General features: G+C 34.3%; 4 protein-coding genes and 17 non-coding genes across 22 annotated transcripts in view; 3 read left to right on the forward strand and 18 right to left on the reverse strand.

Moving 5' to 3' along the window:
* The window catches only part of LOC142337770 (uncharacterized), a 346563-nt gene that overhangs the window by 201825 nt on the left and 117443 nt on the right, over nt 1-27295 (forward strand). The gene's annotated exons all lie outside the window — the stretch shown is intronic.
* The window catches only part of LOC142337764 (dynactin subunit 4-like), a 618078-nt gene that overhangs the window by 201824 nt on the left and 388959 nt on the right, over nt 1-27295 (forward strand). The gene's annotated exons all lie outside the window — the stretch shown is intronic.
* Nucleotides 1-27295, reverse strand: part of LOC142337760 (uncharacterized) — a 94446-nt gene that overhangs the window by 15118 nt on the left and 52033 nt on the right. The gene's annotated exons all lie outside the window — the stretch shown is intronic.
* LOC142337761 (uncharacterized) overlaps nt 1-27295 on the forward strand; it is a 97632-nt gene that overhangs the window by 8798 nt on the left and 61539 nt on the right. The window lies entirely within an intron of this gene.
* Trnam-cau (transfer RNA methionine (anticodon CAU)) lies at nt 1525-1597 on the reverse strand. Its single transcript has one exon. It is a non-coding gene; the product is annotated as a tRNA-Met (tRNA).
* Trnam-cau (transfer RNA methionine (anticodon CAU)) lies at nt 2422-2494 on the reverse strand. The gene has a single exon. It is a non-coding gene; the product is annotated as a tRNA-Met (tRNA).
* On the reverse strand, nt 5085-5157 carry Trnam-cau (transfer RNA methionine (anticodon CAU)). The gene has a single exon. It is a non-coding gene; the product is annotated as a tRNA-Met (tRNA).
* Nucleotides 7529-7601, reverse strand: Trnal-cag (transfer RNA leucine (anticodon CAG)). Its single transcript has one exon. It is a non-coding gene; the product is annotated as a tRNA-Leu (tRNA).
* On the reverse strand, nt 10219-10291 carry Trnal-cag (transfer RNA leucine (anticodon CAG)). Its single transcript has one exon. It is a non-coding gene; the product is annotated as a tRNA-Leu (tRNA).
* On the reverse strand, nt 11117-11189 carry Trnam-cau (transfer RNA methionine (anticodon CAU)). The gene has a single exon. It is a non-coding gene; the product is annotated as a tRNA-Met (tRNA).
* On the reverse strand, nt 13491-13563 carry Trnal-cag (transfer RNA leucine (anticodon CAG)). The gene has a single exon. It is a non-coding gene; the product is annotated as a tRNA-Leu (tRNA).
* Nucleotides 14487-14559, reverse strand: Trnam-cau (transfer RNA methionine (anticodon CAU)). The gene has a single exon. It is a non-coding gene; the product is annotated as a tRNA-Met (tRNA).
* Trnam-cau (transfer RNA methionine (anticodon CAU)) lies at nt 15481-15553 on the reverse strand. The gene has a single exon. It is a non-coding gene; the product is annotated as a tRNA-Met (tRNA).
* On the reverse strand, nt 17273-17345 carry Trnam-cau (transfer RNA methionine (anticodon CAU)). Its single transcript has one exon. It is a non-coding gene; the product is annotated as a tRNA-Met (tRNA).
* Trnam-cau (transfer RNA methionine (anticodon CAU)) lies at nt 18169-18241 on the reverse strand. The gene has a single exon. It is a non-coding gene; the product is annotated as a tRNA-Met (tRNA).
* Trnai-uau (transfer RNA isoleucine (anticodon UAU)) lies at nt 21072-21144 on the reverse strand. Its single transcript has one exon. It is a non-coding gene; the product is annotated as a tRNA-Ile (tRNA).
* Trnam-cau (transfer RNA methionine (anticodon CAU)) lies at nt 22873-22945 on the reverse strand. Its single transcript has one exon. It is a non-coding gene; the product is annotated as a tRNA-Met (tRNA).
* Trnam-cau (transfer RNA methionine (anticodon CAU)) lies at nt 23771-23843 on the reverse strand. Its single transcript has one exon. It is a non-coding gene; the product is annotated as a tRNA-Met (tRNA).
* Nucleotides 24666-24738, reverse strand: Trnam-cau (transfer RNA methionine (anticodon CAU)). Its single transcript has one exon. It is a non-coding gene; the product is annotated as a tRNA-Met (tRNA).
* On the reverse strand, nt 25562-25634 carry Trnam-cau (transfer RNA methionine (anticodon CAU)). Its single transcript has one exon. It is a non-coding gene; the product is annotated as a tRNA-Met (tRNA).
* Trnam-cau (transfer RNA methionine (anticodon CAU)) lies at nt 26461-26533 on the reverse strand. Its single transcript has one exon. It is a non-coding gene; the product is annotated as a tRNA-Met (tRNA).

Here is a 27295-nt window from a genome sequence, read left to right on the forward strand (position 1 = left end):
CATGCTTTCGATTCTAAAAACATGAAATTTTGTTGGGTTCCTAATCCAGCTGGTGTCAACTCGTAGCGCCTCCTAACTCGAAAGCGTGTATCCTGTTGACTTAAATATTTCTCCGAGCTTTTTTAACTTAAATTTTAAATATCAATGAAAGAGCCAAATACTACTTTGTGATTGTTTGTTCTCATTTTCTGGATGCTCTATTGCAACATCCGCATTGAAAAAAAAACAGAATTCATTTCGAATTGTGAGTAGTAGATATAATACTATAAAATGTGCGACCATTGAGGCTCGAACTCACGACCTTCAGATTATTCGACTTTCACGCAAGCCTTGCCGCTCCTGCTAGTTTTTCTGTGTATCTTTTTTGGAATCATAGTTCAGAAGTGTACTATATAAGCTCAAGCTCCTAACTCTGTAATTCAAAAAAGTTTAAGCAAATGTTGATCCTGTTGCCCTAAATGTTATTCCAAGCTATTTCAGCTTGAGTTTTAAATATCAATGAGTTGAAAGAGCCGAAAATACTTTGTGATTGTTTGTTTTGATGTTTTTGGAAGGTAAACTGCAGCACCCTCATTGAAAAACAAGAGCAAAAATATTGAAATGAGAGTAGTAGATAAACTATTTAGTTTGCGACAAGTGAGGCTCGATCTCACGACCTTAAGATTATTAGACTTACGCGCTGAAGACTGCCCCATGGTCGTTGTTTTTGTACAGCTCCTGCTGGTTTTTCTGTGTTGATTTTAAGGACCAATCACAGTTTGGAAGTGTACCATTCTAGTCATTCATATAAGCTCAAGTAATATTGAAACTGATTTAGTTTCCGCTATATTAAGGTTTTCTATATTTAAAAAACTCATTTCTTGCTATCAGCTTTTACATGCAGAGTTCTGCTGCGTTTTGGTGATTCTCAGTCTGTAAGTCGGTGGTGTCAAATTGTTGACTAAATGATGAATAAGCACTTAGGATGTCCTTCCTTAATCGGGTCACAGTTACTCAAAAAAGACTTAATAAATGAAATTTCGATTACGCATAAATGAAACTATTTTAGTTAGCTATTAAGCTCGGTTTTTTTCCTAATCAATTTGTACTGATTTTTTGTTCGCACGTCTTGCAAGACAGTAAACAGTTGAAATCTGGCATTTTGTTTGGTGGCCGATATCACCAATCCCAACCATAATTGAAATAGTTTAATAAATAACTTTTAATCTTTTTATTTTCTTCTCCCAGGCTTTTGTTCGACAGCTAAAACCATCAAGTTTAGTTGAGTTTCTAATCCAGCTGGTGGAAACTCTTAGCACCTCATTTGTGATTCGAAAAAGTTTAAGGAGTGTTGATCCAGTTGCCTTAATTTTTTCTCCAAGCTATTTCTACTTAAGTTTTAAATGTCGATGTTAGGAAAGAGCCCAAAATAATTTTGTGATTGTTTGGTTTTGAGGTTTTTTGATGCTATATTGCAACACCCTCATTGAATAAACAAGAGCAAAAATATTGGAATGAGAAAAGTAGATTTAAAACTATAAAGTTTGCGACCAGTGAGGCTCGAACTCACGACCTTAAGATTATGAGATTTACACGCTGCCGACTGCGCCATGGTCGCTGGTTGCGTACAGCTCCTGCTGGTTTTTCTTTGTTGAGTTTAAGGATCAATTATAGTTTAGAAATGTACTATTCTAGTCATTCATATAAGCTGAAGTAATATTGAAACTGATTTAGTATCCGCTATATTAAGGTTTTCTATATTTAAAAAACTCATTTCTTGCTATCAGCTTTTACATCCAAAGTTCTGCTGCGTTTTGATGACCCTCAGTCTGTAAGTTGGTGGTGTCAAATTGTTGACTAAATAATGAATCAGCAATTAGGATGTCCTTCCTTAATCAGGTCAGTGTTACTCAAAAAATACTTAATAAATGAAATTTCGATTACTCGTAATTGAAACTATGTTAATTAGTTATTAAACTTGTTTTTTTCCTAATCAATTTGTACTGTTGTTTTTAATCGCACGTCTTGCAAAACAGTAAATAGTTGAAATCTGGCATTTTGTTTTGGTGGCCGATATCACCAATCCCAACCATAATTGAAATAGTTTAATAAATAACTTTTAATCTTTTTATTTTCTTCTCCCAGGCTTTTGTTCGACAGCTAAAACCATCAAGTTTAGTTGAGTTTCTAATCCAGCTGGTGGCAACTCTTAGCACCTCATTTGTGATTTGAAAAAGTTAAAGGAGTGTTGATCCTGTTGCCTTAAATTTTTCTCCAAGCTATTTCAAATTAAGTTTTAAATGTCGATGTTAGGAAAGAGCCCAAAAAAATTTTGTGATTGTTTGGTTTTGAGGTTTTTTGATGCTATATTGCAATACCCTCCTTGAATAAACAAGAACAAAAATATTGAAATGAGAGAAGTAGTCTTAAAACGATAAAGTTTGTGACCAGTGAGGCTCGAACTCACGACCTTAAGATTATGCGACTTACGCGCTGCCGACTGCGCCATGGTCGCTGGATACGTACAGCTACTGCTGGTTTTTGTGTGTTGAGTTTAAGGATCAATCATAGTTTGGAAGTTTATTATTCTAGTCATTCATATAAGCTTTAAGTAATATTAAAACTGATTTAGTTTCCGCTATGTTGAGGTTTTCTATATTTCAAAAACTCATTTCTTGCTATCAGCTTTTACATCTAAAGTTCTGCCTCGTTTTGATGACCCTCAGTCTGTAAGTTGGTGGTGTCAATTTGTTGACTAAATAATGAATAAGCAATTAGGATGTCCTTCCTTAATCAGGTCAGTGTTACTCAAAAAATACTTAATAAATGAAATTTTGATTACTCGTAATTGAAACTATTTTAGTTAGTTATTAAACTTGTTTTTTTTCCTAATCAATTTGTACTGTTGTTTTTGTTCGCACGTCTTGCAAAACAGTAAATAGTTGAAATCTGACGTTTTTTGAGTGGCCGATTTCACCATTCCCAACCATAATTGAAATAGTTTTATAAATAACCTTTAATCTTTTTATATTCTTCTCCCAGGCTTTTGTTCGACAGCTAAAACCATCAAGTTTAGTTTAGTTTTTAATCCAGCTGGTGGAAACTCTTAGCACCTCATTTGTGATTCGAAAAAGTTAAAGGAGTGTTGATCCTGTTGCCTTAAATTTTTCTCCAAGCTATTTCAACTTAAGTTTTAAATGTCGATGTAAGGAAAGAGCCCAAAAAAATTTTGTGATTGTTTGGTTTTGAGGTTTTTTGATGCTATATTGCAATGCCATCCTTGAATAAACAAGAGCAAAAATATTGAAATGAGAGAAGTAGTCTTAAAACTATAAAGGTTGCGACCAGTGAGGCTCGAACTCACGACCTTAAGGTAATGAGACTTACGCGATGCCGACTCCACCATGGTCGCTGGTTTCGTACAGCTCCTGCTGGTTTTTCTGTGTTGAGTTTAAGGATCAATAATAGTTTGGAAGTGTACTATTCTAGTCATTTATATAAGCTCAAGTAATATTGAAACTGATTTAGTTTACGCTATATTAAGGTTTTCTATATTTAAAAAATTCATTTCTTGCTATCAGCTTTTACATCCAAAGTTCTGCGTTTTGATGACCCTCAGTCTGGGTGTCAAATTGTTGACTAAGCAATTAGGAAGTCCTTCCTTAATCAGGTCAGTAATACTCAAAAAATACTTAATAAATGCAACTTTGATTACCCGTAATTGAAACTATTTTAGTTAGTTATTAAATTTGTTTTTTTCCTAATCAATTTAAACTGTTGTTTTTGTTCGCACGTCTTGCAAAACAGTAAATAGTTGAAATCTGACGTTTTGGTGGCCGATTTCACCATTCCCAACCATAATTGAAATAGTTTTATAAATAACCTTTAATCTTTTTATATTCTTCTCCCAGGCTTTTGTTCGACAGCTTAAACCATCAAGTTTTGTTGAGTTTCTAATCCAGCTGGTGGCAACTCTTAGCACCTCATTTGTGATTCGAAAAAGTTAAAGGAGTGTTGATCCTGTTGCCTTAAATTTTTCTCCAAGCTATTTCAACTTAAGTTTTAAATGTCGATGTTGGGAAAGAGCCCAAAAAAATTTTGTGATTGTTTGGTTTTGAGGTTTTTTGATGCTATATTGCAACACCCTCCTTGAATAAACAAGAGCAAAAATATTAGAATGAGAAAAGTAGATTTAAAACTATAAAGTTTGCGACAAGTGAGGCTCGAACTCACGACCTTAAGGTTATGAGACTTACGCGCTGGCGACTGCACCATGGTCGCTGGTTTCGTACAGCTCCTGCTGGTTTTTCTGCGTTGAGTTTAAGGATCAATAATATTTTGGAAGTGTACTATTCTAGTCATTTAAATAAGCTCAAGTAATATTGAAACTGATTTAGTTTACGCTATATTAAGGTTTTCTATACTTCAAAAACTCATTTCTTGCTATCAGCTTTTACATCTAAAGTTCTGCTGCGTTTTGATGACCCTCAATCTGTAAGTTGGTGGTGTCAAATTGTTGACTAAATAATGAATAAGCAATTAGGATGTCCTTCCTTAATCAGGTCAGTGTTACTCAAAAAATACTTAATAAATGAAATTTTGATTACTCGTAATTGAAACTATTTTAGTTAGTTATTAAACTTGTTTTTTTTTCCTAATCAATTTGTACTGTTGTTTTTGTTCGCACGTCTTGCAAAACAGTAAATAGTTGAAATCTGACGTTTTTTGGGTGGCCGATTTCACCATTCCCAACCATAATTGAAATAGTTTTATAATTAACCTTTAATCTTTTTATATTCTTCTCCCAGGCTTTTGTTCGACAGCTAAAACCATCAAGTTTAGTTTAGTTTTTAATCCAGCTGGTGGAAACTCTTAGCACCTCATTTGTGATTCGAAAAAGTTAAAGGAATGTTGATCCTGTTGCCTTAAATTTTTCTCCAAGCTATTTCAACTTAAGTTTTAAATGTCGATGTAAGGAAAGAGCCCAAAAAAATTTTGTGATTGATTGGTTTTGATGTTTTTTGATGCTATATTGCAACGCCATCCTTGAATAAACAAGAGCAAAAATATTGAAATGAGAGAAGTAGTCTTAAAACTATAAAGGTTGCGACCAGTGAGGCTCGAACTCACGACCTTAAGGTTATGAGACTTACGCGCTGCCGACTGCACCATGGTCGCTGGTTTCGTACAGCTCCGGCTGGTTTTTCTGTGTTGAGTTTAAGGATCAATAATAGTTTGGAAGTGTACTATTCTAGTCATTTATATAAGCTCAAGTAATATTGAAACTGATTTAGTTTACGCTATTTTAAGGTTTTCTATATTTAAAAAATTCATTTCTTGCTATCAGCTTTTACATCCAAAGTTCTGCGTTTCGATGACCCTCAGTCTGGGTGTCAAATTGTTGACTAAGCAATTAGGAAGTCCTTCCTTAATCAGATCAGTAATACTCAAAAAATACTTAATAAATGCAACTTTGATTACCCGTAATTGAAACTATTTTAGTTAGTTATTAAATTTGTTTTTTTTCCTAATCAGTTTAAACTGTTGTTTTTGTTCGCACGTCTTGCAAAACAGTAAACAGTTGAAATCTGACGTTTTGGTGGCCGATTTCACCATTCCCAACCATAATTGAAATAGTTTTATAAATAACCTTTAATCTTTTTATATTCTTCTCCCAGGCTTTTGTTCGACAGCTAAAACCATCAAGTTTAGTTGAGTTTCTAATCCAGCTGGTGGCAACTCTTAGCACCTCATTTGTGATTCGAAAAATTAAAGGAGTGTTGATCCTGTTGCCTTAATTTTTTCTCCAAGCTATTTCAACTTAAGTTTTAAATGTCGATGATAGGAAAGAGCCCAAAAAAAAATTTTGTGATTGATTGGTTTGGAGGTGTTTTGATGCTATATTGCAACACCCTCCTTGAATAAACAAGAGCAAAAGTATTGAAATGAGAGAAGTAGTCTTAAAACTATAAAGTTTGCGACCAGTGAGGCTCGAACTCACGACCTTAAGGTTATGAGACTTACGCGCTGCCGACTGCCATGGTCGCTGGATACGTACAGCTCCTGCTGGTTTTTCTGTGTTGAGTTTAAAGATCAATCATAGTTTGGAAGTGTACTATTCTAGTCATTCATATAAGCTTTAAGTAATATTGAAACTGATTTAGTTTCCGCTATGTTGAGGTTTTCTATATTTAAAAAACTCATTTCTTGCTATCAGCTTTTACATCTAAAGTTCTGCTGCGTTTTGATGACCCTCAGTCTGTAAGTTGGTGGTGTCAATTTGTTGACTAAATAATGAATAAGCAATTAGAATGTCCTTCCTTAATCAGGTCAGTGTTACTCAAAAAATACTTAATAAATGAAATTTTGATTACTCGTAATTGAAACTATTTTAGTTAATTATTAAACTTGTTTTTTTTTCCTAATCAATTTGTACTGTTGTTTTTGTTCGCATGTCTTGCATAACATTAAATAGTTGAAATCTGACGTTTTTTGGGTGGCCGATTTCACCATTCCCAACCATAATTGAAATAGTTTTATAAATAACCTTTAATCTTTTTATATTCTTCTCCCAGGCTTTTGTTCGACAGCTAAAATCATCAAGTTTAGTTGAGTTTCTAGTCCAGCTGGTGGCAACTCTTAGCACCTCTTTTGTGATTCGAAAAAGTTAATGGAGTGTTGATCCTGTTGCCTTAAATTTTTCTCCAAGCTATTTCAACTTAAGTTTTAAATGTCGATGTTAGGAAAGAGCCCAAAAAAATTTTGTGATTGTTTGGTTTTGAGGTTTTTGATGCTCTATAGCAACACCCTCCTTGAATAAACAAGAGCAAAAATTTTGAAATGAGAGAAGTAATCTTAAAACTATCAAGCTTGCGACCAGTGAGGCTCGAACTCACGACCTTAAGATTATGAGACTAACGCTCTGCCGACTGCGCCATGGTCGCTGGTTTCGTACAGCTCCTGTTGGTTTTTCTGTGTTGAGTTTAAGGACCAATCACAGTTTGGAAGTGTACCATTCTAGTAATTCATATAAGCTCAAGTAATATTGATACTGATTTAGTTTCAGCTATATTAAGGTTTTCTATTTTTAAAAAACTCATTTCTTGCTATCAGCTTTTACATCCAAAACTCTGCTGCGTTTTGGTGACCTCAGTCTGCAAGTCGGTGGTGTCGGTGGCCGATTTCACCATTCCCAACCATAATTGAAATAGTTTTATAAATAACCTTTAATCTTTTTATATTCTTCTCCCAGGCTTTTGTTCGACAGCTAAAACCACCAAGTTTAGTTGAGTTTCTAATCCAGCTGGTGGCAACTCTTAGCACCTCATTTTTGATTCGAAAAAGTTAAAGGAGTGTTGATCCTATTGGCTTAAATTTTTCTCCATGCTATTTCAACTTAAGTTTTAAATGTCGATGTTAGGAAAGAGCCCAAAAAAAACTTGTTATTATTTGGTTTTGAGGTTTTTTGATGCTATATTGCAACACCCTCCTTGAATAAACAAGAGCAAAAACTTTCAAATGAGAGAAGTAATCTAAAAACTATAAAGGTTGTGACCAGTGAGGCTCGAACTCACGACCTTAAGATTCTGAGACTTACGCACTGCCGACTGCGCCATGGTCGCTGGTTTCGTACAGCTCCTGCTGGTTTTTCTGTGTTGAGTTTAAGGATCAATCATAGTTTGGAAGTGTACTATTCTAGTCATTTATATAAACTCAAGTAATATTGAAACTGAATTTGTTTACGCTATATTAAGGTTTTCTATATTTAAAAAATTCATTTCTTGCTATCAGCTTTTACATCCAAAGTTCTGCTGCGTTTTGATGACCCTCAGTCTGTAAGTCGGTGGTGTCAAATTGTTGACTAAATAATGAATAAGCACTTAGGATGTCCTTCCTTAATCGGGTCGGTGTTACTCAAAAAAGACTTAATAAATGAAATTTCGATTACTCGTAAATGAAACTATTTTAGTTTGTTATGAGGCTCGGTTTTTTTCCTAATCAATTTGTACTGGTTTTTTTGTTCTCACGCCTTGCAAGACAGTAAACAGTTGAAATCTGGCATTTTGTTGGGTGGCCGATATCACCATTCCCAACCATAATTGAAGTAGTTTAATAAATAACTTTTAATCTTTTTATATTCTTCTCCCAGGCTTTTGTTCGACAGCTAAAACCATCAAGTTTAGTTGAATTTCTAATCCAGCTGTTGGCAACTCTTAGCACCTCCTTTGTGATTCAAAAAAGTGAAGGAATGTTGATCTTGTTGCCTTAAATATTTCTCCAAGCTATTTCAACTTTCCAAGTTTTAAATATCAATATTTTGAAAGAGCCAAAAATACTTTGTGATTATTTGTTTTAAGGTTTTTGGAAGTTATACTGCAACAACCTCATTGAATAAACAAAAGCCAAGATTTTGAAACGAGAGTTGTAGAATTAAAACTATAAAGTTTGCGAACAGTGAGGCTCGAGCTCTCGACCTTCAGATTATAATACTTACGCGCTGACGACTGCACCATGGTCGCTGGTTTCGTACAGCTCCGGCTGGTTTTTCTGTGTTGAGTTTAAGGACCAATCACAGTTTGGAAGTGTACCATTCTAGTCATTCATATAAGCTAAAAAAATATTGAAACTGATTTAGTTTCCGCTATATTAAGGTTTTCTATATTTAAAAAACTCTTTTCTTGCTATCAGCTTTTACATGCAAAGTTCTGCGTTTTGGTGACCGTCAGTCTGTAAGTCGGTGGTGTCAAATTGTTGACTAAATAATGAATAAGCACTTAGGATGTCCTTCCTTAATCGGGTCAGTGTTACTCAAAAAAGACTTAATAAATGAAATTTCGGTTACGCGTAAATGAAACTATTTTAGTTAGCTATTAAGCTCGGTTTTTCTCCTAATCAATTTGTACTGGTTTTTTTGTTCGCTCGTCTTGCAAGACAGTAAACAGTTGAAATCTGGCATTTTGTTGGGTGGTCAATATCACCATTCCCAACCATAATTGAAATAGTTTAACAAATAACTTTTAATCTTTTTATATCCTTCTCCCAGGCTTTTGTTCGACAGCTAAAACCATCAAGTTTAGTTGAATTTCTAATCCAGCTGTTGGCAACTCTTAGCAACTCCTTTGTGATTTCAAAAAGTTAAAGGAATGTTGATCTTGTTGCCTTAAATATTTCTCCAAGCTATTTCAACTTTCCAAGTTTTAAATATCAATATTATGAAAGAGCCAAAAATACTTTGTGATTATTTGTTTTGAGGTTTTTGGAAGTTATACTGCAACAACCTCATTTAATAAACAAAAGCCAAGATTTTGAAATGAGAGTAGTAGAATTAAAACTATAAAGTTTGCGAACAGTGAGGCTCGAGCTCTCGACCTTGAGATTATAATATTTACGCGCTGACGCCTGCGCCATGGTCGCTGTTTTCGTACAGCTCCTGCTGGTTTTTGTGTGTTGAGTTTAAGGACCAATCACAGTTTGGAAGTTTACCATTCTAGTCATTCATATAAGCTAAAAAAATATTGAAACTGATTTAGTTTCCGCTATATTAAGGTTTTCTGTATTTAAAAAACTCTTTTCTTGCTATCATCTTTTACATGCAAAGTTCTGCTGCGTTTTGGTGACCCTCAGTCTGTAAGTCGGTGGTGTCAAATTGTTGACTAAATAATGAATAAGCACTTAGGATGTCCTTCCTTAATCGGGTCAGTGTTACTCAAAAAAGACTTAATAAATGAAATTTCGGTTACGCGTAAATGAAACTATTTTAGTTAGCTATTAAGCTCGGTTTTTTCCGAATCAATTTGTACTGGTTTTTTTGTTCGCACGTCTTGCAAGACAGTAAACAGTTTAAATCTGGCATTTTGTTGGGTGGCCGATATCACCATTCCCAACCATAATTGAAAAGTTTAATAAATAACTTTTAATCTTTTTATATTCTTCTCCCAGGCTTTTGTTCGACAGCTAAAACCATCAAGTTTAGTTGAGTTTTTAATCCAGCTGGTGGCAACTCTTAGCACCTCCTTCTTTGTGATTCGAAAAAGTTAAAGGAATGTTGATCCTATTGGCTGAAATTTTTCTCCATGCTATTTCAACTTAAGTTTTAAATGTCGATGTTAGGAAAGAGCCCAAAAAAAACTTGTTATTATTTGGTTTTGAGGTTTTTTGATGCTATATTGCAACACCCTCCTTGAATAAACAAGAGCAAAAACTTTCAAATGAGAGAAGTAATCTAAAAACTATAAAGGTTGTGACCAGTGAGGCTCGAACTCACGACCTTAAGATTCTGAGACTTACGCACTGCCGACTGCGCCATGGTCGCTGGTTTCGTACAGCTCCTGCTGGTTTTTCTGTGTTGAGTTTAAGGATCAATCATAGTTTGGAAGTGTACTATTCTAGTCATTTATATAAACTCAAGTAATATTGAAACTGAATTTGTTTACGCTATATTAAGGTTTTCTATATTTAAAAAACTCATTTCTTGCTATCAGCTTTTACATCCAAAGTTCTGCTGCGTTTTGATGACCCTCAATCTGTAAGTTGGTGGTGTCAAAATGTTGACTAATAATGAATAAGCAATTAGGATGTCCTTCCTTAATCGGGTCAGTGTTACTCAAAAAAGACTTAATAAATGAAATTGCGATTATGCGTAAATGAAACTATTTTAGTTAGCTATAAAGCTCGGTTTTTTTCCTAATCAATTTGTACTGATTTTTTGTTCGCACGTCTTGCAAGACAGTAAACAGTTGAAATCTGGCATTTTGTTTGGTGGCCGATATCACCAATCCCAACCATAATTGAAATAGTTTAATAAATAACTTTTAATCTTTTTATTTTCTTCTCCCAGGCTTTTGTTCGACAGCTAAAACCATCAAGTTTAGTTGAGTTTCTAATCCAGCTGGTGGAAACTCTTAGCGCGTCATTTGTGATTCGAAAAAGTAAAAAGGAATGTTGATCTTGTTGCCTTAAATCTTTCTCCAAGCTTTTTCAACTTTCCTAGTTTTAAATATCAATATTATGAAAGAGCCAAAAAATACTTTGTGATTATTTGTTTTGAGGTTTTTGGAAGCTATATTGCAACATACTCATTGAATAAACTAGAGCAAAAATCTTGAAATGAGAGAAGTAGTCTTAAAACTATAAAGTTTGCGACCAGTGAGGCTCGAACTCACGACCTTAAGATTATGAGATTTACACGCTGCCGACTGCGCCATGGTCGCTGGTTGCGTACAGCTCCTGCTGGTTTTTCTGTGTTGAGTTTAAGGATCAATCATAGTTTAGAAATGTACTATTCTAGTCATTCATATAAGCTGAAGTAATATTGAAACGGATTTAGTTTCCGCTATATTAAGGTTTTCTATATTTAAAAAACTCTTTTCTTGCTATCAGCTTTTACATGCAAAGTTCAGCTGCGTTTTGGTGATTCTCAGTCTGTAAGTCGGTGGTGTCAAAATGTTGACTAAATAATGAATAGGCACTTGGGATGTCCTTCCTTAATCGGGTCAGTGTTACTCAAAAAAGACTTAATAAATGAAATTGCGATTATGCGTAAATGAAACTATTTTAGTTAGCTATAAAGCTCGGTTTTTTTCCTAATCAATTTGTACTAGTTTTTTGTTCGCACGTCTCGCAAGACAGTAAACAGATGAAATCTGACATTTTGTTGGGTGGCCGATATCACCATTCCCAACCATAATTGTTATAGTTTAATAAATTACTTCTAATCTTTTTATATTCTTCTCCCAGGCTTTTGTTCGACAGCTAAAACCATCAAGTTTAGTTGAGTTTCTAATCCAGCTGGTGGCAACTCTTAGCGCGTCATTTGTGATTCGAAAAAGTAAAAAGGAATGTTGATCTTGTTGCCTTAATTTTTTCTCCAAGCTATTTCAACTTAAGTTTTAAATGTCGATGTTAGGAAAGAGCCCAAAAAAATATTTGTGATTGTTTAATTTTGAAATTTTTGGTGCTATATTACAACACCCTCATTGGATAAACAAGAGCAAAAATATTGAAATAAGAGTAGTAGAATTAAAACTATAAAGTTTGCGATCAGTACGGCGCGAACTCTCGACCTTAAGATTATAATACTTACGCGATGCCGACTGCGCCATGGTCGCTGTTTTCGTACAGCTGCTGGTTTTTCTGTGTTGAGTTTAAGGACCAATCATAGTTTGGAAGTGTACCTTTCTAGTCATTCATATAAGCTCAAGTAATATTGAAACTGATTTAGTTTCCGCTATATTAAGGTTTTCTATATTTAAAAAACTCATTTCTTGCTATCAGCTTTTACATCCAAAGTTCTGCTGCGTTCTGGTGACCCTCAGTCTGTAAGTCGGTTATGTCGGTGGCCGATTTCACCATTCCCAACCATAATTGAAATAATTTTAAAAATAGCCTTTAATCTTTTTATATTCTTCTCCCAGGCTTTTGTTCGACGGCTAAAACCAACAAGTTTAGTTGAGTTTCTAATCCAGCTGGTGGCAACTCTTAGCACCTCATTTGTGATTCGAAAAAGGAGTGTTGATCCTGTTGTCTTAAATTTTTCTCCAAGCTATTTCAACTTAAGTTTTAAATGTCGATGCTAGGAAAGAGCCCAAAAAAATTTTGTGATTGTTTGGTTTTGAGGTTTTTTGATGCTATATTGCAACCTTAAGATTATGAGACTTACGCGCTGCCGACTGCGCCATGGTCGCTGGTTTCGTACAGCTCCTGGTTTTTCTGTGTTGAGTTTAAGGATCAATCATAGTTTGGAAGTGTACTATTCTAGTCATTCATATAAGCTCAAGTAATATTGAAACTGATTTAATTTCCGCTATATTAAGGTTTTCTATATTTAAAAAACTTATTTCTTGCTATCAGCTTTTACATCCAAAATTCTGCTGCGTTTTGATGACCCTCAGTCTGTAAGTTGGTGGTGTCAAATTGTTGACTAAATAATGAATAAGCAATTAGGATGTCCTGCCTTAATCAGGTCAGTGTTACTGAAAAAATACTTAATAAATGAAATTACGATTACTCGTAATTGAGACTATTTTACTTAGTTATTAAACTTGTTTTTTTTCCTTATCAATTTGTACTGTTGTTTTTGTTCGCACGTCTTGCAAAACAGTAAACAGTAAATAGTTGAAATCTGACGTTTTTTGGGTGGCTGATCTCACCATTCCCAACCATAATTGAAATAGTTTAATAAATAACTTTTAATCTTTTTATATTGTTCTCCCAGGCTTTTGTTCGACAGCTAAAACCATCAAGTTTAGTTGAGTTTCTAATCCAGCTGTTGCCAACTCTTAGCACCTCATTTGTGATTCGAAAAAGTTAAAGGAATGTTGATCCTGTTGCCTTAAATTTTTCTCCAAGCTATTTCAACTTAAGTTTTAAATGTCGATGTTAGGAAAGAGCCCAAAAAAAATTGTGTGATTGTTTGGTTTTGAGTTTTTTTGATGCTATATTGCAACACCCTCATTGAAAAAACAAGAGAAAAAATATTGAAATGAGAGAAGTAGTCTTAAAACTATAAAGTTTGCGACCAGTGAGGCTCGAACTCACGACCTTAAGATTCTGAGACTTACGCGCTGCCGACTGCGCCATGTTCACTGGTTTCGTACAGCTCATGCTGGTTTTGTCTGTGTTGAGTTTAAGGATCAATCATAGTTTGGAAGTGTACTATTCTAGTCATTCATATAAGCTCAAGTAATATTGAAACTGATTTAGTTTCCGCTATATTAAGGTTTTCAAATTTAAAAAACTCATTTCTTGCTATCAGCTTTTACATCCAAAGTTCTGCTGCGTTTTGATGACCCTCAGTCTGTAAGTTGGTGGTGTCAAATTGTTGACTATATAATGAATCAGCAATTAGGTTGTCCTTCCTTAATCAGGTCAGTGTTACTCAAAAAATACTTAATAAATGAAATTTCGATTACTCGTAATTGAAACTATTTTAGTTACTTAATAAACTTGTTTTTTTCCTAATCAATTTGTACTGTTGTTTTTGTTCGCACGTCTTGCAAAACAGTAAATAGTTGAAATCTGACGTTTTTTTTGGGTGGCCGATATCATCATTCCCAACCATAATTGAAATAGTTTTATAAATAACTTTTAATCTTTTTATATTCTTCTCCCAGGCTTTTGTTCGACAGCTAAAACCATCAAGTTTAGTTGAGTTTCTAATCCAGCTGGTGGCAACTCTTAGCACCTCCTTCTTTGTGATTCGAAAAAGTTAAAGGAATGTTGATCTTGTTGCCTTAAAGTTTAGTTGAGTTTCTAATCCAGCTGGTGGCAACTCTTAGCACCTCTTTCTTTGTGATTCGAAAAAGTTAAAGGAATGTTGATCTTGTTGCCTTAAATTTTTCTCCGAGCTATTTCAACTTAAGTTTTAAATGTCGATGTTAGGAAAGAGCCCAAAAAAATTTTGTGATTGTTTGGTTTTGAGGTTTTTGATGCTATATTGCAACACCCTCATTGAATAAACAAGAGCAAAAATATTGAAATGAGAGAAATAGAATTAAAACTATAAAGTTTGCGAGCAGTGAGGCTCGAACTCACGACCTTAAGATTATGAGACTTACGCGCTGCCGACTGCGCCATGGTCGCTGGTTTCGTACAGCTCCTGCTGGTTTTTGTTTGTTGAGTTTAAGGATCAATCATAATTTGGAAGTTTACTATTCTAGTCATTCATATAAGCTCAAGTAATATTGAAACTGATTTAGTTTCCGCTATATTAAGGTTTTCTATATTTAAAAAACTCATTTCTTGCTATCAGCTTTTGCATCTAAAGTTCTGCTGCCTTTTGATGACCCTCAGTCTGTAGGTCGGTGGTGTCAAAATGTTTACTAAATAATGAATAAGCAATTAGGATGTCCATCCTTAATCAGGTCAGTGTTGCTCAAAAAATGCGTAATAAATGAAATTTCGATTACTCGTAATTGAAACTATTTTAGTTAGTTACTAAACTTGTTTTTTTTCCTAATCAATTTGTACTGCTGTTTTTGTTCGCACGTCTTGCAAAACAGTAAATAGTTGAAATCTGACGTTTTTTTGGTTGGCCGATTTCACCATTCCCAATCATAATTGAAATAGTTTAATAAATAACTTTTAATCTTTTTATATTCTTCTCCCAAGCTTTTGTTCGACAGCTAAAACCATCAAGTTTAGTTGAGTTTCTAATCCAGCTGGTGGCAACTCTTAGCACCTCCTTCTTTGTGATTCGAAAAAGTTAAAGGAATGTTGATCTTGTTGCCTTAAAGTTTAGTTGAGTTTCTAATCCAGCTGGTGGCAACTCTTATCACCTCATTTGTGATTCGAAAAAGTAAAAGGAATATTGATCCTGTTGCCTTAAATTTTTCTCCGAGCTATTTCAACTTAAGTTTTAAATGTCGATGTTAGGAAAGAGCCCAAAAAAATTTTGTGATTGTTTGGTTTTGAGGTTTTTTGATGCTATATTGCAACACCCTCATTGAATAAACCAGAGCAAAAATATTGAAATGAGAGAAGTAGAATTAAAACTATAAAGTTTGCGACCAGTGAGGCTCGAACTCACGACCTTAAGATTATGAGACTTACGCGCTGCCGACGGCGCCATGGTCGCTGGTTTCGTACAGCTCCTGCTGGTTTTTGTTTGTTGAGTTTAAGGATCAATCATAGTTTGGAAGTGTACTATTCTAGTCATTCATATAAGCTCAAGTAATATTGAAACTGATTTAGTTTCCGCTATATTAAGGTTTTCTATATTTAAAAAACTCATTTCTTGCTATCAGCTTTTGCATCCAAAGTTCTGCTGCCTTTTGATGACCCTCAGTCTGTAGGTCGGTGGTGTCAAAATGTTTACTAAATAATGAATAAGCAATTAGGATGTCCATCCTTAATCAGGTCTGTGTTACTCAAAAAATACTTAATAAATGAAATTTCGATTACTCGTAATTGAAACTATTTTAGTTAGTTACTAAACTTGTCTTTTTTCCTAATCAATTTGTACTGCTGTTTTTGTTCGCACGTCTTGCAAAACAGTAAATAGTTGAAATCTGACGTTTTTTTGGGTGGCCGATTTCACCATTCTCAACCATAATTGAAATAGTTTAATGAATAACTTTTAATCTTTTTATATTCTTCTCCCAGGCTTTTGTTCGACAGCTAAAACCATCAAGTTTAGTTGAGTTTCTAATCCAGCTGGTGGCAACTCTTATCACCTCATTTGTGATTCGAAAAAGTAAAAGGAATATTGATCCTGTTGCCTTAAATTTTTCTCCGAGCTATTTCAACTTAAGTTTTAAATGTCGATGTTAGGAAAGAGCCCAAAAAAATTTTGTGATTGTTTGGTTTTGAGGTTTTTTGATGCTATATTGCAACACCCTCATTGAATAAACCAGAGCAAAAATATTGAAATGAGAGAAGTAGAGTTAAAACTATAAAGTTTGCGACCAGTGAGGCTCGAACTCACGACCTTAAATTATGAGACTTACGCGCTGCCGCCTGCGCCATGGTCGCTGGTTTCGTACAGCTCCTGCTGGTTTTTGTTTGTTGAGTTTAAGGATCAATCATAGTTTGGAAGTGTACTATTCTAGTCATTCATATAAGCTCAAGTAATATTGAAACTGATTTAGTTTCCGCTATATTAAGGTTTTCTATATTTAAAAAACTCATTTCTTGCTATCAGCGTTTGCATCCAAAGTTCTGCTGCCTTTTGATGACCCTCAGTCTGTAGGTCGGTGGTGTCAAAATGTTTACTAAATAATGAATAAGCAATTAGGATGTCCATCCTTAATCAGGTCAGTGTTACTCAAAAAATACTTAATAAATGAAATTTCGATTACTCGTAATTGAAACTATTTTAGTTAGTTATTAAACTTGTTTTTTTCCTAATCAATTTGTACTGTTGTTTTTGTTCGCACGTCTTGCAAAACAGTAAATAGTTGAAATCTGACGTTTTTTTGGGTGGCCGATTTCACCATTCCCAACCATAATTGAAATAGTTTAATGAATAACTTTTAATCTTTTTATATTCTTCTCCCAGGCTTTTGTTCGACAGCTAAAACCATCAAGTTTAGTTGAGTTTCTAATCCAGCTGGTGGCAACTCTTATCACCTCATTTGTGATTCGAAAAAGTAAAAGGAATATTGATCCTGTTGCCTTAAATTTTTCTCCGAGCTATTTCAACTTAAGTTTTAAATGTCGATGTTAGGAAAGAGCCCAAAAAAATTTTGTGATTGTTTGGTTTTGAGGTTTTTTGATGCTATATTGCAACACCCTCATTGAATAAACCAGAGCAAAAATATTGAAATGAGAGAAGTAGAATTAAAACGATAAAGTTTGCGACCAGTGAGGCTCGAACTCACGACCTTAAGATTATGAGACTTACGCGCTGCCGACTGCGCCATGGTCGCTGGTTTCGTACAGCTCGTGCTGGTTTTTGTTTGTTGAGTTTAAGGATCAATCATAGTTTGGAAGTGTACTATTCTAGTCATTCATATAAGCTCAAGTAATATTGAAACTGATTTAGTTTCCGCTATATTAAGGTTTTCTATATTTAAAAAACTCATTTCTTGCTATCAGCGTTTGCATCCAAAGTTCTGCTGCCTTTTGATGACCCTCAGTCTGTAGGTCGGTGGTGTCAAAATGTTTACTAAATAATGAATAAGCAATTAGGATGTCCATCCTTAATCAGGTCAGTGTTACTCAAAAAATACTTAATAAATGAAATTTCGATTACTCGTAATTGAAACTGTTTTAGTTAGTTATTAAACTTTTTTTTTCCTAATCAATTTGTACTGATGTTTTTGCTCGCACGTCTTGCAAAACAGTAAATAGTTGAAATCTGAGGTTTTTTAGGTGGCCGATGTCAACATTCGCAACCATAATTGAAATAGTTTTATAAATAACTTTTAATCTTTTTCTATTCTTCTCCCAGGCTTTTGTTCGACAGCTAAAACCATCAAGTTTAGTTGAGTTTCTAATCCAGCTGGTGGCAACTCTTAGCGCCTCCTTTGTGATTCGAAAAAGTTAACGGAATGTTGATCCTCTTGCCTTAAATTTTTCTCCAAGCTATTTCAACTAAAGTTTTTAATGTCGATGTTAGGAAAGAGTTCAAAAAAAAAATTTGTGATTGTTTGGTTTTGAGGTTTTTTGATGCGATATTGCAACACCCTCATTGATTAAACAAGAGCAAAAATATTGAAATGAGAGAAGTAGAATTAAAACTATAAAATTTGCGACCAGTGAGGCTCGAACTCACGACCTTAAGATTATGGGACTTACGCGCTGCCGACTGCGCCATGGTCGCTGGTATTGTACAGCTCCTGCTGGTTTTTCTTTGTTGAGTTTAAGGATCAATCATAGTTTGGAAGTGTACTATTTTAGTCATTCATATAAGCTCAAGTAATATTGAAACTAATTTAGTTTCCGCTATATTAAGGTTTTCTATATTTAAAAAACTCATTTCTTGCTATCAGCGTTTGCATCCAAAGTTCTGCTGCCTTTTGATGACCCTCAGTCTGTAGGTCGGTGGTGTCAAAATGTTTACTAAATAATGAATAAGCAATTAGGATGTCCATCCTTAATCAGGTCAGTGTTACTCAAAAAATACTTAATAAATGAAATTTCGTTTACTCGTAATTTAAAATATTTTACTTAGTTATTAAACTTGTTTTTTTCCTAATCAATTTGTACTGTTGTTTTTGTTCGCACGTCTTGCAAAACAGTAAATAGTTGAAATCTGACGTTTTTTTAGGTGGCCGATATCACCATTCCCAACCATAGTTGAAATAGTCTAATAAATAACTTTTAATCTTTTTCTATTCTTCTCCCAGGCTTTTGTTCGACAGCTAAAATCATCAAGTTTAGTTGAGTTTCTAATCCAGCTGGTGGCAACTCTTAGCATCTCTTTCTTTGGGATTCGAAAAAGTTAAAGGAATGTTGATCTTGTTGCCTTAAAGCTTAGTTGAGTTTCTAATCCAGCTGGTGGCAACTCTTAGCACCTCCTTTGTGATTCGAAAAAGTTTAAGGAATGTCGATCCTGTTGCCTTAAATTTTCTCCAAGCTATTTCAATTTTCCAAGTTTTGAATATCAATATTATGAGAGAGCCAAAAATACTTTGTGATTATTTGTTTTGAGGTTTTTGGAAGCTATACTGCAACACCCTCATTGACTAAACAAGAGCAAAAATATTGAAACGAGAGTAGTAGATTTAAAACTATAAAGTTTGCGACCAGTGAGGCTCGAACTCACGCCCTTAAGATTAAAATACTTACGCGCTGCCGACTCCGCCATGGTGGCTGTTTTAGTACAGCTCCTGCTGGTTTTGTGTATTAAGTTTAAGGATTTAAGGACCAATCATAGTTTGAAAGTGTAATATTCTAGTCATTCATATAAGCTCAAGTAATATTGAAACTGATTTAGTTTCCGCTATTTTAAGGTTTTCTATATTTAAAAAAACTCATTTCTTGCTATCAGCTTTTACATCCAAAGTTCTGCTGCGTTTTGATGACCCTCAATCTGTAAGTTGGTGGTGTCAAAATGTTGACTAATAATGAATAAGCAATTAGGATGTCCTTCCTTAATCAGGTCAGTGTGACTCAAACAATACTTAATAAATGAAATTTCGATTACTCGTAATTGAAACTATTTTAGTTACTTAATAAACTTGTTTTTTTTTCCTAATCAATTTGTACTGTTGTTTTTGTTCGCACGTCTTGCAAAACAGTAAATAGTTGAAATCTGACGTTTTTTTTGGGTGGCCGATATCATCATTCCCAACCATAATTGAAATAGTTTTATAAATAACTTTTAATCTTTTTATATTCTTCTCCCAGGCTTTTGTTCGACAGCTAAAACCATCAAGTTTAGTTGAGTTTCTAATCCAGCTGGTGGCAACTCTTAGCACCTCCTTCTTTGTGATTCGAAAAAGTTAAAGGAATGTTGATCTTGTTGCCTTAAAGTTTAGTTGAGTTTCTAATCCAGCTGGTGGCAACTCTTAGCACCTCTTTCTTTGTGATTCGAAAAAGTTAAAGGAATGTTGATCTTGTTGCCTTAATTTTTCTCCAAGCTATTTCAACTTTCCAAGTTTTAAATATCAATATTATGAAAGAGCCAAAAATACTTTGTGATTATTTGTTTTGAGGTTTTTTGAAGCTATACTGCAACACCCTCATTGAATAAACAAGAGCAAAAATATTTAAACGAGAGAAGTAGATTTAAAACTATAAAGTTTGCGACCAGTGAGGCTCGAACTCACGCCCTTAAGATTAAAATACTTACGCGCTGCCGACTCCGCCATGGTGGCTGTTTTAGTACAGCTCCTGCTGGTTTTGTGTATTAAGTTTAAGGATTTAAGGATCAATCATAGTTTGGAAGTGTACTATTCTAGTCATTCATATAAGCTCAAGTAATATTGAAACTGATTTAGTTTCCGCTATATTAAGGTTTTCTATATTTAAAAAACTCATTTCTTGCTATCAGCTTTTGCATCCAAAGTTCTGCTGCGTTTTGATGACCCTCAGTCTGTAGGGCGGTGTTGTCAAAATGTTGACTAATAATGAATAAGCAATTAGGATGTCCTTCCTTAATCAGGTCAGTGTTACTCAAAAAATACTTAATAAATGAAATTTCGATTACTCGTAATTGAAACTATTTTAGTTACTTATTAAACTTGTTTTTTTCCTAATCAATTTGTACTGTTGTTTTTGTTCGCACGTCTTGCAAAACAGTAAATAGTTGAAATCTGACGCTTTTTTTTGGGTGGCCGATATCATCATTCCCAACCAAAATTGAAATAGTTTTATAAATAACTTTTAATCTTTTTATATTCTTCTCCCAGGCTTTTGTTCGACAGCTAAAACCATCAAGTTTAGTTGAGTTTCTAATCCAGCTGGTGGCAACGCTTAGCACCTCTTTTGTGATTCGAAATAGTTAAAGGAATATTGATCCTGTTGCCTTAATTTTTCTCCAAGCTATTTCAACTTTCCAAGTTTTAAATATCAATATTATGAAAGAGCCAAAAATACTTTGTGATTCTTTCATTTGAGGTTTTTGGAAGCTATACTGCATCACCCTCATTGAATAAACAAGAGCAAAAATATTGAAACGAGAGTAGTAGATTTAAAACTATAAAGTTTGCGACCAGTGAGGCTCGAACTCACGCCCTTAAGATTATAATACTTACGCGCTGCCGACTACGCCATGGTGGCTGTTTTAGTACAGCTCCTGCTGGTTTTCAGTGTTAGATTTAAGGATTTAAGGATCAATCATAGTTTGAAAGTGTACTATTCTAGTCATTCATATAAGCTCAAGTAATATTGAAAGTGATTTAGTTTCCGCTATATTAAGGTTTTCTATATTTAAAAAACTCATTTCTTGCTATCAGCTTTTACATCCAAAGTTTTGCTGCGTTTTGATTACCCTCAATCTGTAAGTCGGTGGTGTCAAAATGTTGACTAATAATGAATAAGCAATTAGGATGTCCTTCCTTAATCAGGTCAGTGTTACTCAAAAAATACTTAATAAATGAAATTTCGATTACTCGTAATTGAAACTATTTTAGTTACTTATTAAACTTGTTTTTTTTTCCTAATCAATTTGTACTGTTGTTTTTGTTCGCACGTCTTGCAAAACAGTAAATAGTTGAAATCTGACGCTTTTTTTTGGGTGGCCGATATCATCATTCCCAACCATAATTGAAATAGTTTTATAAATAACTTTTAATCTTTTTATTTTCTTCTCCCAGGCTTTTGTTCGACAGCTAAAACCATCAAGTTTAGTTGAGTTTCTAATCCAGCTGGTGGCAACGCTTAGCACCTCTTTTGTGATTCGAAAAAGTTAAAGGAATATTGATCCTGTTGCCTTAATTTTTCTCCAATTTATTTCAACTTTCCAAGTTTTAAATATCAATATTATGAAAGAGCCAAAAATACTTTGTGATTATTTCATTTGAGGTTTTTGGAAGCTATACTGCATCACCCTCATTGAATAAACAAGAGCAAAAATATTGAAACGAGAGTAGTAGATTTAAAACTATAAAGTTTGCGACCAGTGAGGCTCGAACTCACGCCCTTAAGATTATAATACTTACGCGCTGCCGACTACTCCATGGTGGCTGTTTTCGTACAGCTCCTGCTGGTTTTTCTGTGTTGAGTTTAAGGATCAACCATAGTTTGGAAGTGTACTGTTCTAGTCATTCATATAAGCTCAAGCAATATTGAAACTGATTTAGTTTCCGCTATATTAAGGTTTTCTATATTTAAAAAACTCATTTCTTGCTATCAGCTTTTACATCCAAAGTTCTGCTGCGTTTTAATGACCATCAGTCTGTAAGTCGTTGGTGTCAAAACGTTGACTAAATAATGAAAAGGCACTTGGGATGTCCTTCCTTAATCGGGTCAGTGTTACTCAAAAAAGACTTAATAAATGAAATTTCGATTATGCGTAAATGAAACTATTTTAGTTAGCTATTAAGCTCGGTTTTCTTCCTAATCAATTTGTACTAGTTTTTTGTTCGCACGTCTCGCAAGACAGTAAACAGTTGAAATCTGACATTTTGTTGGGTGGCCGATATCACCATTCCCAACCATAATTGATATAGTTTAATAAATTACTTTTAATCTTTTTATATTCTTCTCCCAGGCTTTTGTTCGACAGCTAAAACCATCAAGTTTAGTTGAGTTTCTAATCCAGCTGGTGGCAACTCTTAGCGCACATTTGTGATTCGAAAAAGTTAAAGGAATGTTGATCCTGTTGCCTTAAATTTTTCTCCAAGCTATTTCAACTTAAGTTTTTAATGTCGATAATAGGAAAGAGCCCAAAAAAATTTTGTGATTGTTTGGTTTTGAGGTTTTTTGATGCGATATTGCAACACCCTCATTGATTAAACAAGAAGAAAAATATTGAAATGAGAGAAGTAGAATTAAAACTATAAAGTTTGCGACCAGTGAGGCTCGAACTCACGACCTTAAGATTATGAGACTTACGCGCTGCCGACTGCGCCATGGTCGCTGGTTTTGTACAGCTCCTGCTGGTTTTTATTTGTTGAGTTTAAGGATCAATCATAGTTTGGAAGTGTACTATTTTAGTCATTCATATAAGCTCAAGTAATATTGAAACTAATTTAGTTTCCGCTATATTAAGGTTTTCTATATTTAAAAAACTCATTTCTTGCTATCAGCTTTTGCATCCAAAGTTCTGCTGCGTTTTGATGACCCTCAGTCTGTAGGGCGGTGGTGTCAAAATGTTTACTAAATAATGAATAAGCAATTAGGATGTCCTTCCTTAATCAGGTCAGTGTTACTCAAAAAATACTTAATAAATGAAATTTCGATTACTCATAATTGAAACTATTTTAGTTAGTTATTAAACTTGTTTTTTTCGTAATCAATTTGTACTGTTGTTTTTGTTCGCACGTCTTGCAAAACAGTAAATAGTTGAAATCTGACGTTTTTTTAGGTGGCCGATATCAACATTCCCAACCATAATTGAAATAGTTTTATAAATAACTTTTAATCTTTTTATATTCGTCTCCCAGGCTTTTGTTCGACAGCTAAAACCATCAAGTTTAGTTGAGTTTCTAATCCAGCTGGTGTTAACTCTTAGCACCTCCTTTGTGATTCGAAAAAGTTAACAGAATGTTGATCCTGTTGCCTTAAATTTTTCTCCAAGCTATTTCAACTAAAGTTTTTAATGTCGATGTTAGGAAAGAGTTCAAAAAAAAATTTTGTGATTGTTTGGTTTTGAGGTTTTTTGATGCGATATTGCAACACCCTCATTGATTAAACAAGAGCAAAAATATTGAAATGAGAGAAGTAGAATTAAAACTATAAAGTTTGCGACCAGTGAGGCTCGAACTCACGACCTTAAGATTATGAGACTTACGCGCTGCCGACTGCGCCATGGTCGCTGGTTTCGTACAGCTCCTGCTGGTTTTTCTGTGTTGAGAGTAAGGATCAACCATAGTTTGGAAGTGTACTATTCTAGTCATTCATATAAGCTCAAGCAATATTGAAACTGATTTAGTTTCCGCTATATTAAGGTTTTCTATATTTAAAAAACTCATTTCTTGCTATCAGCTTTTACATCCAAAGTTCTGCTGCGTTTTGATGACCATCAGTCTGTAAGTCGTTGGTGTCAAAACGTTGACTAAATAATGAAAAGGCACTTGGGATGTCCTTCCTTAATCGGGTCAGTGTTACTCAAAAAAGACTTAATAAATGAAATTTCGATTATGCGTAAATGAAACTATTTTAGTTAGCTATTAAGCTCGGTTTTCTTCCTAATCAATTTGTACTAGTTTTTTGTTCGCACGTCTCGCAAGAGAGTAAACAGTTGAAATCTGACATTTTGTTGGGTGGCCGATATCACCATTCCCAACCATAATTGATATAGTTTAATAAATTACTTTTAATCTTTTTATATTCTTCTCTCAGGCTTTTGTTCGACAGCTAAAACCATCAAGTTTAGTTGAGTTTCTAATCCAGCTGGTGGCAACTCTTAGCGCACATTTGTGATTCGAAAAAGTTAAAGGAATGTTGATCCTGTTGCCTTAAATTTTTCTCCAAGCTATTTCAACTTAAGTTTTTAATGTCGATAATAGGAAAGAGCCCAAAAAAATTTTGTGATTGTTTGGTTTTGAGGTTTTTTGATGCGATATTGCAACACCCTCATTGATTAAACAAGAAGAAAAATATTGAAATGAGAGAAGTAGAATTAAAACTATAAAGTTTGCGACCAGTGAGGCTCGAACTCACGACCTTAAGATTATGAGACTTACGCGCTGCCGACTGCGCCATGGTCGCTGGTTTTGTACAGCTCCTGCTGGTTTTTCTTTGTTGAGTTTAAGGATCAATCATAGTTTGGAAGTGTACTATTCTAGTCATTCATATAAGCTCAAGTAATATTGAAACTGATTTAGTTTCCGCTATATTAAGGTTTTCTATATTTAAAAAACTCATTTCTTGCTATCAGCTTTTGCATCCAAAGTTCTGCTGCGTTTTGATGACCCTCAGTCTGTAGGGCGGTGTTGTCAAAATGTTTACTAAATAATGAATAAGCAATTAGGATGTCCTTCCTTAATCAGGTCAGTGTTACTCAAAAAATACTTAATAAATGAAATTTCGATTACTCATAATTGAAACTATTTTAGTTAGTTATTAAACTTGTTTTTTTCGTAATCAATTTGTACTGTTGTTTTTGTTCGCACGTCTTGCAAAACAGTAAATAGTTGAAATCTGACGTTTTTTTAGGTGGCCGATATCAACATTCCCAACCATAATTGAAATAGTTTTATAAATAACTTTAATCTTTTTATATTCGTCTCCCAGGCTTTTGTTCGACAGCTAAAACCATCAAGTTTAGTTGAGTTTCTAATCCAGCTGGTGTTAACTCTTAGCGCCTCCTTTGTGATTCGAAAAAGTTAACGGAATGTTGATCCTGTTGCCTTAAATTTTTCTCCAAGCTATTTCAACTAAAGTTTTTAATGTCGATGTTAGGAAAGAGTTCAAAAAAAAAATTGTGATTGTTTGGTTTTGAGGTTTTTTGATGCGATATTGCAACACCCTCATTGATTAAACAAGAGCAAAAATATTGAAATGAGAGAAGTAGAATTAAAACTATAAAATTTGCGACCAGTGAGGCTCGAACTCACGACCTTAAGATTATGGGACTTACGCGCTGCCGACTGCGCCATGGTCGCTGGTATTGTACAGCTCCTGCTGGTTTTCCTTTGTTGAGTTTAAGGATCAATCATAGTTTGGAAGTGTACTATTTTAGTCATTCATATAAGCTCAAGTAATATTGAAACTAATTTAGTTTCCGCTATATTAAGGTTTTCTATATTTAAAAAACTCATTTCTTGCTATCAGCTTTTGCATCCAAAGTTTTGCTGCGTTTTGATGACCCTCAGTCTGTAGGGCGGTGGTGTCAAAATGTTTACTAAATAATGAATAAGCAATTAGGATGTCCTTCCTTAATCAGGTCAGTGTTACTCAAAAAATACTTAATAAATGAAATTTCGATTACTCATAATTGAAACTATTTTAGTTAGGTATTAAACTTGTTTTTTTCGTAATCAATTTGTGCTGTTGTTTTTGTTCGCACGTCTTGCAAAACAGTAAATAGTTGAAATCTGACGTTTTTTTAGGTGGCCGATATCAACATTCCCAACCATAATTGAAATAGTTTTTATAAATAACTTTTAATCTTTTTATATTCGTCTCCCAGGCTTTTGTTCGACAGCTAAAACCATCAAGTTTAGTTGAGTTTCTAATCCAGCTGGTGTTAACTCTTAGCACCTCCTTTGTGATTCGAAAAAGTTAACTGAATGTTGATCCTGTTGCCTTAAATTTTTCTCCAAGCTATTTCAACTAAAGTTTTTAATGTCGATGTTAGGAAAGAGTTCAAAAAAAAATTTTGTGATTGTTTGGTTTTGAGGTTTTTTGATGCGATATTGCAACACCCTCATTGATTAAACAAGAGCAAAAATATTGAAATGAGAGAAGTAGAATTAAAACTATAAAATTTGCGACCAGTGAGGCTCGAACTCACGACCTTAAGATTATGGGACTTACGCGCTGCCGACTGCGCCATGGTCGCTGGTTTCGTACAGCTCCTGCTGGTTTTTCTGTGTTGAGTTTAAGGATCAACCATAGTTTGGAAGTGTACTATTCTAGTCATTCATATAAGCTCAAGCAATATTGAAACTGATTTAGTTTCCGCTATATTAAGGTTTTCTATATTTAAAAAACTCATTTCTTGCTATCAGTTTTTACATCCAAAGTTCTGCTGCGTTTTAATGACCATCAGTCTGTAAGTCGTTGGTGTCAAAATGTTGACTAAATAATGAAAAGGCACTTGGGATGTCCTTCCTTAATCGGGTCAGTGTTACTCAAAAAAGACTTAATAATTGAAATTTCGATTATGCGTAAATGAAACTATTTTAGTTAGCTATTAAGCTCGGTTTTTTTCCTAATCAATTTGTACTAGTTTTTTGTTCGCACGTCTTGCAAGACAGTAAACAGTTGAAATCTGACATTTTGTTGGGTGGCCGATATCACCATTTCCAACCATAATTGATATAGTTTAATAAATTACTTTTAATCTTCTTATATTCTTCTCCCAGGCTTTCGTTCGACAGCTAAAACCATCAAGTTTAGTTGAGTTTCTAATCCAGCTGGTGGCAACTCTTAGCGCGTCATTTGTGATTCGAAAAAGTTAAAGGAATGTTGATCCTGTTGCCTTAAATTTTTCTCCAAGCTATTTCAACTTAAGTTTTTAATGTCGATGTTAGGAAAGAGCCCAAAAAAATTTTGTGATTGTTTGGTTTTGAGGTTTTTTGATGCGATATTGCAACACCCT

Source organism: Convolutriloba macropyga, chromosome 4 (assembly GCF_964194025.1).
Source record: "Convolutriloba macropyga chromosome 4, txConMacr16.3, whole genome shotgun sequence".
In the NCBI taxonomy this organism is placed as follows: domain Eukaryota; kingdom Metazoa; phylum Xenacoelomorpha; order Acoela; family Convolutidae; genus Convolutriloba; species Convolutriloba macropyga.